Source organism: Bufo bufo, chromosome 1, assembly GCF_905171765.1.
Source record: "Bufo bufo chromosome 1, aBufBuf1.1, whole genome shotgun sequence".
NCBI lineage: Eukaryota > Metazoa > Chordata > Amphibia > Anura > Bufonidae > Bufo > Bufo bufo.
The window spans coordinates 629,379,346-629,396,374 of NC_053389.1; the positions used below are offsets into that span (position 1 = coordinate 629,379,346).

General features: G+C 40.5%; 1 protein-coding gene across 1 annotated transcript in view; it reads left to right on the forward strand.

Annotated features, from left to right (window-relative positions):
* SHF (Src homology 2 domain containing F) overlaps positions 1-17,029 on the forward strand; it is a 338,508-nt gene that overhangs the window by 248,893 nt on the left and 72,586 nt on the right. The window lies entirely within an intron of this gene.

A 17,029-nucleotide genomic window follows, 5' to 3' on the forward strand; every position in this document is an offset into this window, starting at 1 on the left:
CTATTTTGGGGTGCGTGTGACTTTTTGATCGCTTGCAATTACACTTTTTGTGATGTAAGGTGACAAAAAATGGTTTATTTAGCACAGTTTTTATTTTTTACGGTGTTCATCAGAGAGGTTAGGTCATGGGATATTTTTATAGAGCCGGTCGATACGAACGCGGCGATACCAAATATGTATACTTTCTTTTTATTTAATTAAGTTTTACACAATAACAGCTTTTTAAAAAATGATGTTTTAGTGCATCCATATTCTGAGCTAATTTTTTGCGGGGTGAGGTGACAGTTAGATTGGTACTATTTTGGTGGGCAAATGTCTTTTTGATCGCTTGCTGTTGTACTTTTTGTGATGTAAGGTGACAAAAAAAAATAGTTTATTTTGCACAGTTTATATTTTTTATTTTTTACGGTGTTCATCTGAGGGGTTAGGTCATGTGATATTTTTATAGAGCCGGTCGATACAGACGCGGCGATACCTAATATGTATACTTTTTTTTTTTTCTATTTTTTACCAATTATTTTTTACTTTAATTGGGAAAAATGAAGTTTTTGTTTATTTTTACTTGAAACTTGTAATTTTTTGGGGGGAAAACGTAATTTTTTAAACGTTTTTTTAAACTTTATCTTTTGTCCCACTTTGGGACTTGAACTTTTGGGGGTATATTCCTTTACAATGCATTCCAATACTTCTGTATTGGAATGTATTGGCTTTATGACTAATACTGTGTGTATTACTCATACAGCTTCCGGGGCCTGTGAGATCCAGGGGGCTGGATCTCACAGACTCTTCACCGGAAGGCAGCTCAGATGCCTCAGGAAGGCATCGCGCTGCCTTCCATGCCATCGGGTCCCCCCCACAGCCCCATGGGGACCCGATGGCACCACCGCCGCACCAGGTAAGAGCCGCAAACCACACGTCTGAATTGACCTACGGTTTGCGGCGATCGCCGACACGGGGGGGGCACGTGACCCCCCCCCCCCCCCCGCGCATTTAGCCGAGCTGCCTGCTCAATGATTTGAGCCGGGCGGCGGTGATCGGAACAACACATGACGTATCGGTACGTCATGTGTCCTTAAGGATTCGGGAAACATGCCGCAACGGTACGTCATGTGTCCCTAAGGGGTTTAAAAAAAAAAGCAAGACAGGAATGCCATTAAAACAATGCAAGCTGTTTCTGTGATGTTTTTAGTGGTCAAAAAAGCCAGAGCAAACTCGTGTGTGTAGAGGCCTTAGTATGGTATATACGGTTACAAATGAGGCAGAGTTAATCATACTGTATGGAATTATTATGTACTGAATTATGAATTTTTGGTTCTTTTATAGCTCCTATATGTTCTGTAGCGTTGTAGTGTTTGTCATCACATATGACACAATGTATCAGCTTGCTGGTTTTCTATGATGCTGTAAACTTACGGAGTTACCTAAACAGTTGTTATCACTGTACACAACGGAGTCATGGAAACATTAAAATGACAGTTTCAGCTCTGCTACATGATTATAGTTTCCATGGTGTATAAGGTGGTTGTTCAAAAATAAAAATGGAGCTATCCAGATAACATTTGGAATAAGTTTCAGTGATCAAAGAAAAAGCAGAGACAAAGGGACTGACTTCAACATGAGCCTTACAAACATATAAAATGTAAGAGGAGCTGATCTCACCTAATTTTGGCTGGTGGTTGGTGTTAAATAGGCTTAGTTAGTTTGGATGTATTACCAAATAGTATGGGACATTCTCTCTGTTGGGTTAATTTACTCCCTTGATCTGGGTGTAGAAGCCTTCAGTACTGACTTGAAATAGTAGGAGCTGTAATAGATGTCCTCTGAGAGAGTGCTACATTTTCTTGTAGTTCTGAAACAACATACAGGCCCATATTTACTAATGTTTCCTCCCCAAGTCTAAAAAGTGGCACAAATTGGTGCAATTTGGCGTATCTAGGGTTTTATACTTTTTTCCAACATCCTCGGCAAGGCAGTGGAACTTAATGGAAAGGAGTGTGACTTCATTAGGAAGTAGCAGGATCTAAAATGCACAATTTGGACCAAAATTATGCCACAAACATGGTGTAAAATCTGACTCCGAGTAGGCCAAGCAATAGTATAGAGTCACAGAAAAGTGTCTATCCCTGCCTCACATTTATCATCCACCTTGAGTCCCTGTGATAAATCTGGTGCAGGTATACACAGTCTGTCTAAGGTTACACCTTCTACAGGATTAGTCAATTTGGGCCACCGTTGTACCACACTAATAATGGACCTCTGTGCCAGATGATAATTTCTATTTTCCACATATCCCAATTTCTCAATGTACATTATTTGTGCTGTACACTTAGTGTATTAATTGTTGAAAGTATTCATAGCATTTCTATTGTAGAGTATCGCTTCAGTTCCTACAGACTTGTCAAATCAGTTACCCTGGAGAATTAAGCCTGTGCCATTTCCCTCCAGTGCCCAAAGGAAGCTCGCAGGATAACACTGCTTGATATTGATACATCTCTTCCTGCTCCATGTATATAAAAACATCTATATTAAGATATTTTTCTTACTTTTCTGAAATGTCTTTTTGACCTGAAAGAAAGAGACCAATACTGCCATCTGCTGTTTTAGTAATTTTATATGTAGTAATTTTATGTGTACGTTTCCTACTAATGTCATAATGAAAGCTTTTACTGACTCTCATCTTACTTAATTAGATAATTCATGATGATTTCTAAAAAGGCAAAAATCTTGATTAATACTGATAACTATTATGTAAATGTAATGCATTCTTTAAAGGAGTACTTATTTTTTCCAGTAAAGTATAGTTTTTTGTGTGGACCGATTGCACAGTATATTTGCTTTCACACAAATACCTATATACAGTGTGTATTTTACATTGTATATAATATAGTATTGTAATATATGGTGGTGCTTGAAAGTTTGTGAACCGGTCAGAAATTTCTATACTTCTGAATAAATTTCACCGAAAACTACAGTACATCAGATTTTAACACAAGTGTTGTAGGACTGTGTGCGAAAATCTGATATAGTTTGAGTTTTCGGTCAGATTTATGCAGAAATGTACTACATTTTGAAGGGTTCGCTTGTAAACTTTTAGGCACCACTATATATATATATATATATATATATATATATATATATATATATATATATATATATATATATATATATAGCGGGGGCAGAAATGGGAACTGTTACAGAAGCAAGCAATCCCATTTTTGCCCAACATTTCTGGTTGGGATATAAAGCAATTGGTTGACTGTTTCATTTGATATCTGTTGTTGATATCAGTTGTTTGGAGGCTATGAAAAGGAAATAACCTCCTCAGTCTGATCTTCCCCCTAATGATGATTGGTTTGGAATCTGTAACTCCAACTCTAACTCTGTAAGGGTTATACCGCATTAGAAAAACATGGCTGTTTATGAATAAACGGTATCACACATGTTGACAGGTTTAATAATGATAATAATAATAATAATGTGGAACAAAAAATAAATAAAGATTGTTGTACTCACCACTTAAAAACCTATTTTTCTTTCTTTCAAAATTGCGCTAAAAAGCACCATACAGGATGTCTGGCATAGGAAAGCCGATAGCCATTTTACATACCCGCGCTTCCTATTGACCTGTAAGGCCCCTTTAAGGATAGATTAAAGAGTGGAAAGTTTGATGAGGGGGAGATCAATTAGTGACGAGTTACAGTAATCCATACAGGAATGGATCAGGGTCACAATGAGAATTTTTGTTTCCATAGTAAGAAAGGAGTGGATTCTAGAGATCAGGAAAGATCAGGGTCAAGCATAACAACAAGACCGTGGGTGTGCTGCCTAGGCATGATGGTAGTACCACACACTGAGATGAAGATGTTAGGTTTAGGTAAGTTAGTAGATTAAGAAAACACCCATTCAGTTTTTGAAAGATTCAGTCTCAGATAGAGAGAGGGCATGATGTTAGAGCCAGCAGACACAGTCATTGGTGTCTGCTGAGGTGATGTCACTGGTTGAAGTGTATAGTATTGAAAACCAAATCTGGTGATAGATTGTCCAATCAGAGCTGTGTAGAGAGAAAAGAAGAGAGGTCCTAGGAATGAACCCCGAGGAACCCCAACAGCAAGATGGAGAGGAGAAAAAGTGGTGCCAGCGAATAATACACTAAAAGAGCGGACAGGGAGATGGGAAGAAAACCAACAGAGAACAGTGTCCTATCTGGTATTGCAGCTTAGTCCTATTCATTTCAGAGGTGCTGAGCTGCAATTTCAAGCAGAACCCATGGACAGGTGTGGGATTGAAAGTAATCATGCTTTTGTTTTCCTGTACAACCCGTTTAAATATATTTTTGCAAAAATCTTATTAATCTGGAGGTAAAAAAGATTTTTACATACTGTATGTTAGTGTCTTCAATGAGTAAAAAAAATGCACTAAGTTTCAGGCTCCAATCTCAATTGCTTCATACATTTTCAGACCCCAGGCCCTTGATTGTGAGTTTACAAGCTGCTCTTTCAGAGCTTTCATGTCATGTCCATCGTGTGTACAGGATACTGCTGCCTTCTCTCTGCAAACTGCCTTGTGTGTGCTTTACTCACTATCTACAGCCTGTGTGATCAGCCCTCCTTTCCTCCCTCTATACATGTACCTTCTGTCTTTGGCTTATTATGTGGCAGTCAAGAAACTCTTAACCATATAATTTCATTTCTATATCGGAATGGGATTTTGAATACGCAAAAGTGTGAGGAAAAAGGCAGTGCATCTTATAAAGTGAAAACTAGTGAGAGCTTCCCTTATGGATGCTCTCACTAGTATGCATGAGGCATTGGAAGCTGTGAGTGTAGGACTGTCAGTACTTGGCTGTACTCGCCACTCCCTGGTCTTCACTGGGCACTGGTCTGCACGGTCCCGACTGCGTACAACGTCAGGATGTAGTGTGCGTACTATGACCTGATGCTGTACGACGTCAGGTCACAGTGCAGCGTGGGCCAGGAGAAGAATGAGAAGCTGTAAGTGCAGGAATAGCGGCTGGATGTGCAGAGTGGTGGCACTGTCCAGAGCTTTAGAGCTAAGTTTATTTAGTTATTTTTGGTCTCATCTGAGGTCTGATATGGGGGTCTGATATGGCGTCTGGTTAGAGATCTGATGAAGATTAGGGGACTGATCTAAGGTCTGATGAAAAATATTTGTTTTCTTATTTTCCTCCTCTAAAACCTAGGTGTGTCTTATAATCTGTTGCATCTTATAAAGCAAAAAATATGGTAATCAATAACTAATACATTTGAACATTCTTCTATGTATCAGGACAAAAAAAACTAACTTTCAATGTAAGCCACTGGAAAAACATATATTGTGGCTATTTATGGTTCCTCTATATCTTAGTATATTCATAAAAGTAATGCTCATCCTCTCTCAAGTATAAGGTCACTAAGAAGTAATCCATAAATACAACCGTTGCATTCCTTCAAGAAAGCAATTATAGAATGCCATGTTTGTAAATTTCAAAGGTCCTGACAGTGAATTCTAGTTACAAGTCCTTTGATTGCGCTGTTCCACAATCTGGAGAGAAAATCGTACGCTATAGATCTCATCTGTCTTTTTCCAGTTACAAATGACATTGTTATCTGCTATAGTGTTTTGTAGAGTAGCAAATTCTAAAAATTAACATGCTAATACAGCACTTAACCTGGATTAACTCTGCAACTGCTGCTTATGTGAGAGAGCGGTTTAAAAGGTAGTGAAATATGTTGTGAGACTGCATTAGAAGGCATCAATATCCCTGTATCCAGAGGGAGAGAAGAGGCAGAAATACTGATGTGATGGCCCGTTAAACAGTAATGTATTCTTGATCTGATCTGTGTACGCCGTAATCTCTTGCCCCCTCCAGCCTTTTTCTATTGATTTTTATCATCTTGTGTCACCATTGCACTGATGGTCTTTTTGTTCCCCATCAACATTTCAGGATGCATTAAAGATTTTACTTCAAGATAACAGCATTTATTGTCTAAGATATTTGGCACCAGAAGAAGCTGTTTGCCAGTTCTTCTCCAGCTCCATATATTTTGCACTGCTATTTTTTTCTAGCTGATATATCCTTCTCAATCTTTGAATATGGTTTGTGTTAGTTTGATAAAATGTTCTTAAAGGGGTTGCTCACCCCTGAGACCTTTTTGGGCAGATGCCTTCCCCTCCAGCATGGCTGGACCTGAGGAGGGAATCATACTTACCTGAGCCCCGCTGCTGGGTTCTGGCTTTTTGGTTCCCTCTGGGCCACTGAAGCTCTCAGGTCTCCCCATGTCAACATCTGGTATGTGACCTCTGAAGCCAGTACCTGGCTGCAGGGGTGGAGTGTCTATCATGAATCATGTCACTAGGTCACATAATGTATGGCGAGATTCCTCTCTGCTGAAGTCAGTCATTGGCTGCGGCAGTCATATAACTCATGTCAAACTGGATGTTGATGTGGGAAGACCTTAGAGCTGCAGTGGCCCACGGGAGACTGTTACTGAGACAGTTGCTGTTACTGAGATATGGTTCAATGGGAGTAATGACTGGGATATAACAATACCAGGGTTCTCTCTATATAGGAAAGACAGGGAAGGCAAGAAAGGGGGAGGGATGGCCCTGTATGTGAAAGATAGCATAAAATGTAATTTAATACAAGTTAGTGAGACCAATTTAGAGTCAGTATGGGTTACGTTGCAGCTTGATAATCATAAGGTAACTCATGTAGCTGTGATATATAGACCACCTGGCCAAGTCAAAGAATTAGATGACCTACTAGTTAAGGAAATAGCTAAAATGACATTGAAAGGGGAAGTTATCATTATGGAAGACTTTAATCTTCCTGATGTAAACTGGAAAACCAAAATAGCTAGTTCTTCCAGGAGTACAGATATTCTAAATTCCCTACTGGGATTATCTCTACAGTGGAGCCAACCCGGAAGGAGGCCATTTTAGATTTAGTATTCATAAATGGGAATTTGGTATCTGATATTACTGTAGGGGAAAGCTTGGGATCTAGTGATCACCAGTCAGTGTGGTTTACTATAAGTACAGTGACTGTCACACCACACAAAAACAAAAGTTTTAGATTTTAGAAAAACTGACTTTTCTAAAATTAGATTAGAGGAATACGAGTCCCTATCATATTGGAACAGTTTCAATGGAGTCCAGGAGAAATGGGACTACTTAAAAGTGGCACTATTGAAGGCAACAGATAATTGCATTATGCTAGTCAGTAAAAGCAAAAAAAGGAAGAGACCACTGTGGTACTCAGCAGAAGTGGGCAAAATAATAAAAAACCAAAAATATAGCATTTAGTAATTATATAAAAAAAAATAATGAGGATGACAGGGAAATTTGTAAGATTAGGCAGAGAGAGGCCAAGCAAGTTATAAGAGCTTCTAAAGCACAGGCAGAAGAGAAATTACCTCAGTCAGTAAAAAAAGGTGATAAGACATTCTTCAGATACATAAATGAAAAAAAGAGGGGGCGGAGCTAGCGCCTGAACCGTTCGGTTGCATGCAGCAGTAGCTCCGGTCACTATATCACCCAAACAGCTTGTTTTTACAGCCTGTAGGATCCAAGATGGTCAAGATAGGAGGCTCTAAAGCAGCCGATTCCTCCAACCAACACAGATCCTCATCAAATGAAGGAGAAATTGATAAATTCATTAAAAAAGCAGCTTCTGCATAAGCTGCTAGAGAAACCAAGATGGCGCCGACCTCGCTGCACGCCGCTGCACATAAGCAGATAGTCTTCTGGCGCGTCTCAAAGAGGTGAGGAAGACACCGATTCCCTACCCATTTCCCGTACATACCTCAGAGATGCCCTCACTTCCTCACTGGCAGCAGCACTGGAGCCCCTGAGTTCTGACCTCCTGGCCATAAAACAAGATGTCCGGCACATAGGCTGCAGGGTTGAATCACTAGAGGAATCACAGACAGCGGTTATTCAGCACCAGAGCCCTGTACAACATAACCTCCACAAGATTCAGGATAACATCAACTCTCTGTATGAGGCCATTGAAGACCAGGAAAATCGTGGGAGACGGAACAACCTGCGTTTCAGGGGCATAGCTGAAGCAGTTGCCCCTGGGGACACTCCTAACACTATTGTCCAGATATGCCTCTCCCTCCTGGGCCCCGACTCGGCAAATGAGGTGCTTCTAGAGAGAGCTCACAGAGCCCTGAAACCTAAACCTGCCCCCACAGCCCCTCCTAGAGATATCATCTGCAAGTTCCTGCATTTTCAAGTTAAGGAGGCTGTCATCACTAAAGCAAGGGAGGCAAGAACAGTTAAATGGGACGATCATGACATTCTGATATTTCAAGATTTAGCCCAATCCTCTTACAGAATGGCTCAGATGAAGAAATACCCCATACAGATGGTCCTTCCCCTTTGGTCTCTCATTTACGTATGAAGGACGCAGGATTAACATCTCTTTATTCCAAGACCTGAACCAGGCGTATACACATCTGGGTATTAAACCCCTAGACATACAGAACTGGGACCCTGTTCAAAATCTAACAGACTTACCAACCCTCCCTCTTCTGGAACCCTGGGAAAAACAGCACACCCCTAAACCACAAAGGGGCAGAAGAGGAAATTCCAAGTCAACGCCAAGAAGATTAGCCTTGGGAGAATGAGATGAGCCTAACCAACAAGTTCCCATCCATATGGGTCATGTCATCATTTCTCTCATTACTGTCCCTTACAACCTCTTCTTCTTCTGCCAAAACTTCTTCTTCCTCTTATCCATCTTCCTCTGATATCTTCTATCAGATCCTGCATTGGATCCCTTCTTCCAATAAGGGTGATACAACATGTTACCAAGTAACTTCCCCCCTCCTCTCGTTTTTTTCCTCCTGTCCTACTTCTACTTTCTGGCTTTCAGAAATGTTTTTTCATAAGTCAACATTTTTGCTGATATGTTGTAATGTTTCTTTTAATTTTGTTCTGGTTCTTAGACATGACTGGTCCGGCAGCAGGCAACTATATCATACTCCAGGAAAGCTACTGAATGCTTCCCTTTCTCGAGGCGGTGCTCCCCCTCCCCTGATATCAGTGATACATACCTGTAAGGTGAGAGTTTCCCTTGCCCCCCTCTCCCACTACTTACACGATTCAACATGAGTAACCCCAGAATAGTCTCTTACAATGTCAAGGGAATGAGATCCCCTTCCAAAAGAAGCCACATTTTCTCCCAACTGAATAGAGAGAAATGTTCTATTGCTTTTTTTTACAAGAAACTCACTTTAAACAGGGCAATTTTCCAAACCTTACTTTTTCCAAGTTCCCTAACTGGTATCACTGTGGAGCTGGGGGCGCCTCCTTGAGAGGAGTCAGTATTGGTTTTCACAGAGCCTTAGCCTTTCATTACAAGGCCCACAATCAAGACCCAGAGGGCAGATACCTTATTCTTAAGGGCCTCATAGGACAAACCCTTTTTACTTTTGTAAATTTATATGCACCAAACACGAACTAAATCTCATGGCTACTATCCCTCTTTAAGCTAATAGAAACACACAGAGAAGGGGTTTTAGTACTAGCAGGGGACTTCAACCTGGCTCTTAATCCACTCATTGACACCTCTAAAAAAAAAAATCTGCTATTCCCTCTAAGGCCCTTAAACTGCTTCAGACTAAACTTTTGAACTTAGGGGTGTTAGACGCTTGGCGTTGTATCAATCCCAACTCAATTGACTACTCTTTTTACTCTGCAGCAAATAATTTGTATAGTAGGTTAGACTATATCTTCATCTCGAGAGAGCATCTACAGTTCTGCACTTCAGCCAAGATTGGAGATATCACTCTCTCAGATCACTCCCCAATCTTCTGCGATATTCACCCTTCCAACAGGGGAAACATAAACGTGAATTGGAGGTTCAATGAGTCCCTGCTGGGCAATCCTACATACAAATCCCAGATAACTACATTTCTGGATGAATACTTTTCAACCAACAACACCCCAGACATATCTCCCCAAGCACTGTGGGATGCACATAAGGCTTATATCAGGGGCAGGCTGATTGGACTCTGCTCCTTCTTGAAAAAGGAATCAGAGAAAAAATATATGTCCTTACTATCTAGGATACACATACTTGAAAAAGCTCACAAGCAATCTCTACTTGCTCAACAGCTGGTGGAACTCACCTCTCTCAGAACTGAACTAAAGAACCTCCTAAATGAGCGCTCAGCCAAATATTTTCTGTCCGCTCAACAGAAGTTCTTTGCACATGGGAACAAAGCATCCAAATTTATGATGCAGAGAATTAAACAGAGAAGGGATTCCAGACATGTCCAGTGCATTAAATCTCTGAGAAGAGACCTAGTATTCAAAGCGGAAGAGATTGCTGAACAATTCAAACTTTTTTATGAGGCGCTGTACAATCTGCCTGCCTTTGATCTCCCTGATCCCTCACTGGGGAGAGAGGCCAATATTAACTCATTCCTTAAATCCCTCCACATACTGAGTTTGACACTAATCCAACGTGCCTCCCTAACAAAACCATTCACTATTCTAGAGCTGACGAGAGCCGTTAATTCCACCCCCAAAGGTAAATGCCCAGGCCCAGATGGCCTTCCCATATCTTATTATTCATCTTTTAGAAACTCCCTTCTCCCCTTCCTACTCCCTATATGCAACCTATCTATGCTTAACCATCCCATTTCAGCTGATATGACTAGAGCCACTATCACAGTAATCCCCAAAGAAGGAAAAGATCCTTCAGCATGCTCCAGCTATCATCCGATTTCTCTACTTAATGTTGACCTCAAATTAATAGCTAAGATGCTAGCTACTAGACTACAAAGCTTTCTACCCTATATAATTAACCCAGACCAAGTGGGTTTTGTCAAGGGACGGGAGGGAAAAGATAACACTACAAAGGTTTTAGATGCCCTGTTCTATGCTTCCCATAAATCCATCCCCCTAGTTCTGATGGGCACGGATGCCGAGAAAGCATTTGACAGTGGATTGGACCTATATCAGGTTGACCATGTCTAGATTTGGGATTCCCGAACCTTATATCAATGCAGTATTCTCTATGTACCTCTGCTCCTCGGCATCCGTGTCAGTCAATGGAACCCTATCCTCCCCCTTTCCAATAAGAAATGGTACGAGGCAGGGTTGCCCCCTCTCCCCTCTCCTTTTTGTGATAGTTATGGAGACTCTATTACAGGGTCTCAGAGAGGAGAGGGGCATCAGAGGCCTCTTTGTCAAAGTTCTTGAATTTAAAATTGCTGCTTTTGCAGACGATTTACTAATCCTCACGACCAATCCCTGTAAATCTATTAGAACCATCTCTCGCTGCTCAGTCACTTTGGCTCCCTGTCTAACTTCAAAGTTAACCCTTCCAAGTCTCAGGTTCTTCATATTGGCCTCTCTCCCTCGGCTCTCGCCTCTTTTGAGAGGGATATCTCCTTCAACACGCTCACTAAACCCAGAGCCCAAGGTGGCATTGGGCTACCTGATCCTGAAAAATATATATGAAGGCCATTCAGCTCTCCAGAGCGGTTGATTGGATAAGAAATTCCACCCACAAAACGTGGATCCCTTTGGAAAACTCCTTTTTACCTACCTCGGCACGGGCCCTCCTGTTGGCCAATAGACCACCTCTGACTTTTGGTTCTATACCCAATCCCATGATCCGCAGCACATTAAAGGTTTGGAGGTGGTTCTTGGCTGGTAGTAGGGCCCTGACACTGCCATCCCCCCTTTTACTTCTGAAAGACATCTTAGACCTGGCTCCTAAAGAACTTAGAGATAGTTGCCCCATTACCTTGAGAGCCTCTAGGCTCCCCATTTCTGACATCCTAGATTCTGAGCTTCACAAGACCCTGAGCTTCACAAGAAATTGGGCCTAACCACTCAAAACTACATGCTCTTACACTTTATTAGGAAAGAAACTCTCAATCTCACAAAAAACACCCCTCTTCCGAAAGAAACAGACTGGTTTGAGAGGTTGATAGCCAGCTTGCTCCCTCCTCCCAACAATTTCAACAATCTATAAGTTTCTAAAGACTTTCCTTTTTACCTCCAAACCTGCTACGATAGGCCTTTGGGAGAGGGATTTGAAGCGTTCTTTGTCAACTTCTGAAACTGCAAAGATCTTGATTACTCCTCATAAGATCTCCAGGTGTATTCGTATTCAGGAAAATAGTTACAAAGTACTACTACGTTGGTACAAGACTCCGGATAAAACTAGCCTATACAAACCCGGCACCCCAGATACCTGTTGGAGATGTCAGAAGGAAACAGGAACTTTCTTCCATATCTGGTGGTCCTGTGAATTAATAGGGACCTGGTGGTTAGAGATAGTTAGAATCAGTAACCAGATATGCAAAACATCTTTCCCATGCTCCCCGGAATTAGTTTTACTCATTCTGGTGTTAGAGGGCATTTGCAAGCACAAAGCCTCCCTTTTCTCCCTGCTAATAGCAGCAGCCAGAATCCTCCTGCCTTCTCACTGGCTCTCCTCCGAAATCCCATCGGTTGAACACTGGATCAACAAAGTTGACCAGATTTATAGATTGGAAGAAATTTCCCATTGGGAGTTAAGATCAAGATCCACTTTCCTTCAAATATGGTCACCCTGGAGGGGATATAGGGAATTCACATGATTAGCCTTCCTAAACCGCCTAACTTTGCCTGCTTCACCAATAACAGGTTCTTATACCATGTACCTTATCACTAGATGGAGCTTGCTGATATCATTTCATGTCTTTGCTGTTTATGTTGTTACAGTTGTGTTATTAATTGTACTTGATGCAATACCTACACCTCCCGGTTGAAACCGGCAAAGGTATATTTCCACTTCATACATCTGTATCTGTAACTTGCTTATCCAAGTCTAAATGTATGCCTTTTCATATGGATACTTGTGTCTAACTGAAAAAACAGTACAAATTATTAATTATAAAAATAAAAAAAAGGAAACTAAAACAAGGAATTACCAAATTAATAACAAAAGAAGGAAGGTATATAGAAGAAGAAGATAAAAGAACTAGCTGACTGCCTCAATGAATACTTCTGTTCAGTTTTTACAAAGGAAAATGAAGGAAAAGGACCTCAGTTAGGGAGGAAGACTAATGAATCTTTTGATGCATGTGTCTTTACAGAGGAAGAGGTTCTAAGTCAGCTGTCTAAAATTAATACAAATAAGTCAAGGGGCCTGATGTGATACACCCAAAGCTATTAAAAGAGCTTAGCTGTAAACTAGCAAAACCATTAACAGATTTATTTAACCAATCACTGGTAACAGGAGTCACCCCAAAAGATTGGAAATTAGCAAATGTTGTGCCCATTCACAAGAAAGGTAGTAGGTAGGAATCGGGCAACAATAGGCCAGTAAGCCTGACATCAATAGTGGGGAAATTAATGGAAGCCATACTTAAGGAGAGGATTGTGGAACATCTAAAATCTCAAAGATGAAAAACAACATGGGTTTACGTTAGGGAGATCATGTCAAACTAATCTTATAGATTTTTTTTTGATTGGGTGACTAAAATAATAGATGGCGGAGGTGCAGTAGACATTGCTTATCTAGACTTTAGTAAGGCTTTGATACTGTCCCACATAGAAGGCTTATCAATAAATTTCAGTCTTTGAGCTTGGATTCCCATATTGTTGAATGGATTAAGCAGTGGCTGAGGGATAGACAACAGAGGGTTGTAGTCAATGGAGTATATTCAGACCATGGTTTTGTTACCAGTGTGGTACTTCAGGGATCTGTTTTGGGACCCATATTGTTTAATATCTTTATCAGCAAAATTGCAGAAGGCCTCGATGGTAAGGTGTGTCTTTTTGCTGATGACACAAAGATTTGTAACAGGGTTGATGTTCCTGGAGGTATACACCAAATGGAAAAGGATTTAGGAAAACTAGAGGAATGGTCAAAAATCTGGCAACTAAAATTTAATGTTGATAAGTGCAAGATAATGCACCTGGGGCGTAAAAACCCAAGACCAGAATATAAAATCAGTGATACAGTCCTAACCTCAAAATAACTGTTATGTACCCAGCATATACCTTATGCGTATCCTTCTTATATATATACTCTTCTGCATAGTTATTATATTTTTCACTATGCATATGTATGGTTTCATGTTTTAGTTTTTTCTTTTATTTAATTTTCATGAGAAGAGTTAATTGAAGGTGTGGCACCTTTTCTTGGGGGCGGTTACAGGCCTGTGGAGACAATCAGTGGACACAGGTGCACCCCTTCCCCTTTAAAAGGTCTCACTTTTAATGTCTTTCTGTGTCATGAGGAAGGAGACATGGAATTGTCTCTGGTAGCCTGAAACGCGTAGACAAGACTGCTAATTTTTGTATTTCATGGATGAGTTTGTACCGCAAGCTGAATAAACGCACATTCCTTTATCCAAGTGGAGCTGGAATTCTTTCACCTCTTTTTGCAGTCCTAACCTCAGTATCTAAGGAAAGGGATTTAGGGGTCATTATTTCAGAAGACTTAAAGGTAGGCAGACAATGTCAAAGAGCAGCAGGAAATGCTAACAGAATGCTTGGGTATATAGGGAGAGGCATTAACAGTAGAAAGAGGGAGGTGCTCATGCCGCTCTACAGAGCACTAGTGAGACCTCATTTGGAGTATTGTGCGCAGTACTGGAGACCATATTTCCAGAAGGATATTGATACTTTGGAGAGAGTTCAGAGAAGAGCTACTAAACTAGTACATGGATTGCAGGATAAAACTTACCAGGAAAGATTAAAGGGATTCTGTCACCAAGTTTTAGGCTATAGAGATGCGGACATGCACGGCTAGATCGCCGCTAGCATGTCCGCAATATACCTGTCCTATAGGGCTGTGTGATTTTATTTCCTTTAAAAAAGGATTTTAGAGATATGTAAATTAGTCTTGTAGGTGCCCAAGGGGCTATACGAACCTTCCTGGTGCCCAGCCACGCCTGCCTGTGAAGGAGCCAAGCACCGCCTATGTCCTCCGAATCTCCTCCTTTCATCACCGATAGATTGCCGTAATCTCGCAATGTGCGAGCTTGCGCATGCGCAGTGCCAGTATAGTGTTCCTTCCCTGTGCTGGCATCAGCCTCAGGGAAAGAACTGCGCATGCGCGAGCTCGCGCATCGCGAGATTACGGCAATCTATCTTTGATGAAAGGAGGAGATTCGGACCTTAACATGTATAGGGGATATGATAGAAACTTTTAAATACATAAAGGGAATCAACAAGGTAAAAGAGGAGAAAATATTTAAAAGAAGAAAAACTGCTACAAGAGGACATAGTTTTAAATTAGAGGGGCAAAGGTTTAAAAGTAATATCAGGAAGTATTACTTTACTGAGAGAGTAGTGGATGCATGGAACAGCCTTCCTGCAGAAGTGGTAGCTGCAAATACAGTGAAGGAGTTTAAGCATGCATGGGAAAGGCATAAGGCCATCCTTCATATAAGATAGAGCCAGAGGCTATTCATAGTATTCAGTATATTGGGCAGACTAGATAGGCCAAATGGTTCTTATCTGCTGACACATTCTATGTTTCTATGAGACAAAAGCCTGGAAGGATAAGGTAAGTATGATTCCCTCTGCAGGTCTGGCCATGCTGGTAGGTTTGCTTGAGAAGCACACAGGGGTGAACAACTCATTTAACGCCTTTTGAAGCAGGCACTATTTAGGGGTGGGGACGGGAATTTATATTTATATCTATATACCAAAAACCAAAGCACCTCATGGCGAAGTACTAGGTGAAACACACGTCAAGGGTGCTGGGACAAATAAATGGTGAGCAATATGGGCCTGTTGATGTTAAAATTAGCCTATTAGAATGTGTTTTTTCAGCAGTAGATTTGTTACTATGGAAGGGTTTGCATACATCCGAATGCATTTGGTGTTAATAACTTCAGGAGTAATATGATTATAAATTTGTGGTGACTTGAAAGAGGAAATTAGGAGGTTTCTAATGTTTATTGGCAATTTCTAGAGTGATATATTTCAGCTGCAGAGCCTTTTGCAACTGAAATGTTACTATTGATGTTCATTGGCCATAGTCTATTGTGGATCTTTTCGTTACCTGTATGTTTTTTATCATATTTAAATGAACATTTATTTAAGGGAATATAGAGACTTTGCTTTTTGGTATATAGAAAGTGTAATAGTATTTAAAGTGTATATAGACCTTTTTTTATCATTACATTACATTACATTAATTTTGGGCTCAAAATCATAATTTTTTATTGGTCTTTATTAAAAATATTCAGCTATTCTGTCACAAAGGGTTTACGGTTTGTCTAGCTGTATGAATCGTACTTTCACTTTGTTCTGTTCCTCTAATAAATGTTGGGGGCCGTTTATTAAGAACGGCATTTTAGCCGCTGGTTCTAATAATCCCGTACACTGGCGGTGGATCTGTTGCAGTTATGTAGATGCTCCGGCCTCTACATAAATTTGGTGCATCCACTGCCGGTTTTAAATTTACGCCAGCTTCCTTGCTGGCTTAAATTTAATGCATAAAACAGGCATAGAAAATGACCCTACCACGCCCTCTTTTTTAGACCTGGTGTGAGCAGGGAAAAGTGACAGATTTTGATGCAAATAACTTTTGCGCCGCAAATTGCACCAGAAATATGCAAAAAAATAAGGGAATTTCTGTTAGTAAACGACCCCCATTATCTCTAAATTACTAAAGGTCATAAACACTTACTGATAAGAATGTAGCTTAAATAAGATAAGAATTCAACTATAATAAGTATCTAGAAGGTCAAAGATAAGCGATAAGGAGCCTTTAGCTAAGCTGCCTGACAAGAAGCAGTTAAAATACAGACCCTGATACTAGAGAATCTCAAGACTGTACAGAGAAATGGGATCAACATTTTTAATAAAAACCAATTGAAAATAAAAAAATTTTAGCTCAAAACGAGTACAATGCAATAATAATAAAAAAATTCCCACAAAGGTGTGCATAGACTTAAAGCTTTTCCCAGTGATACTAGACATTAGAGGACATGCTACTAGGAATTTATCTTGGTAGATTGAGTATTGTGCAGTCTCTATTAAAGCTTCACGTGGTGTT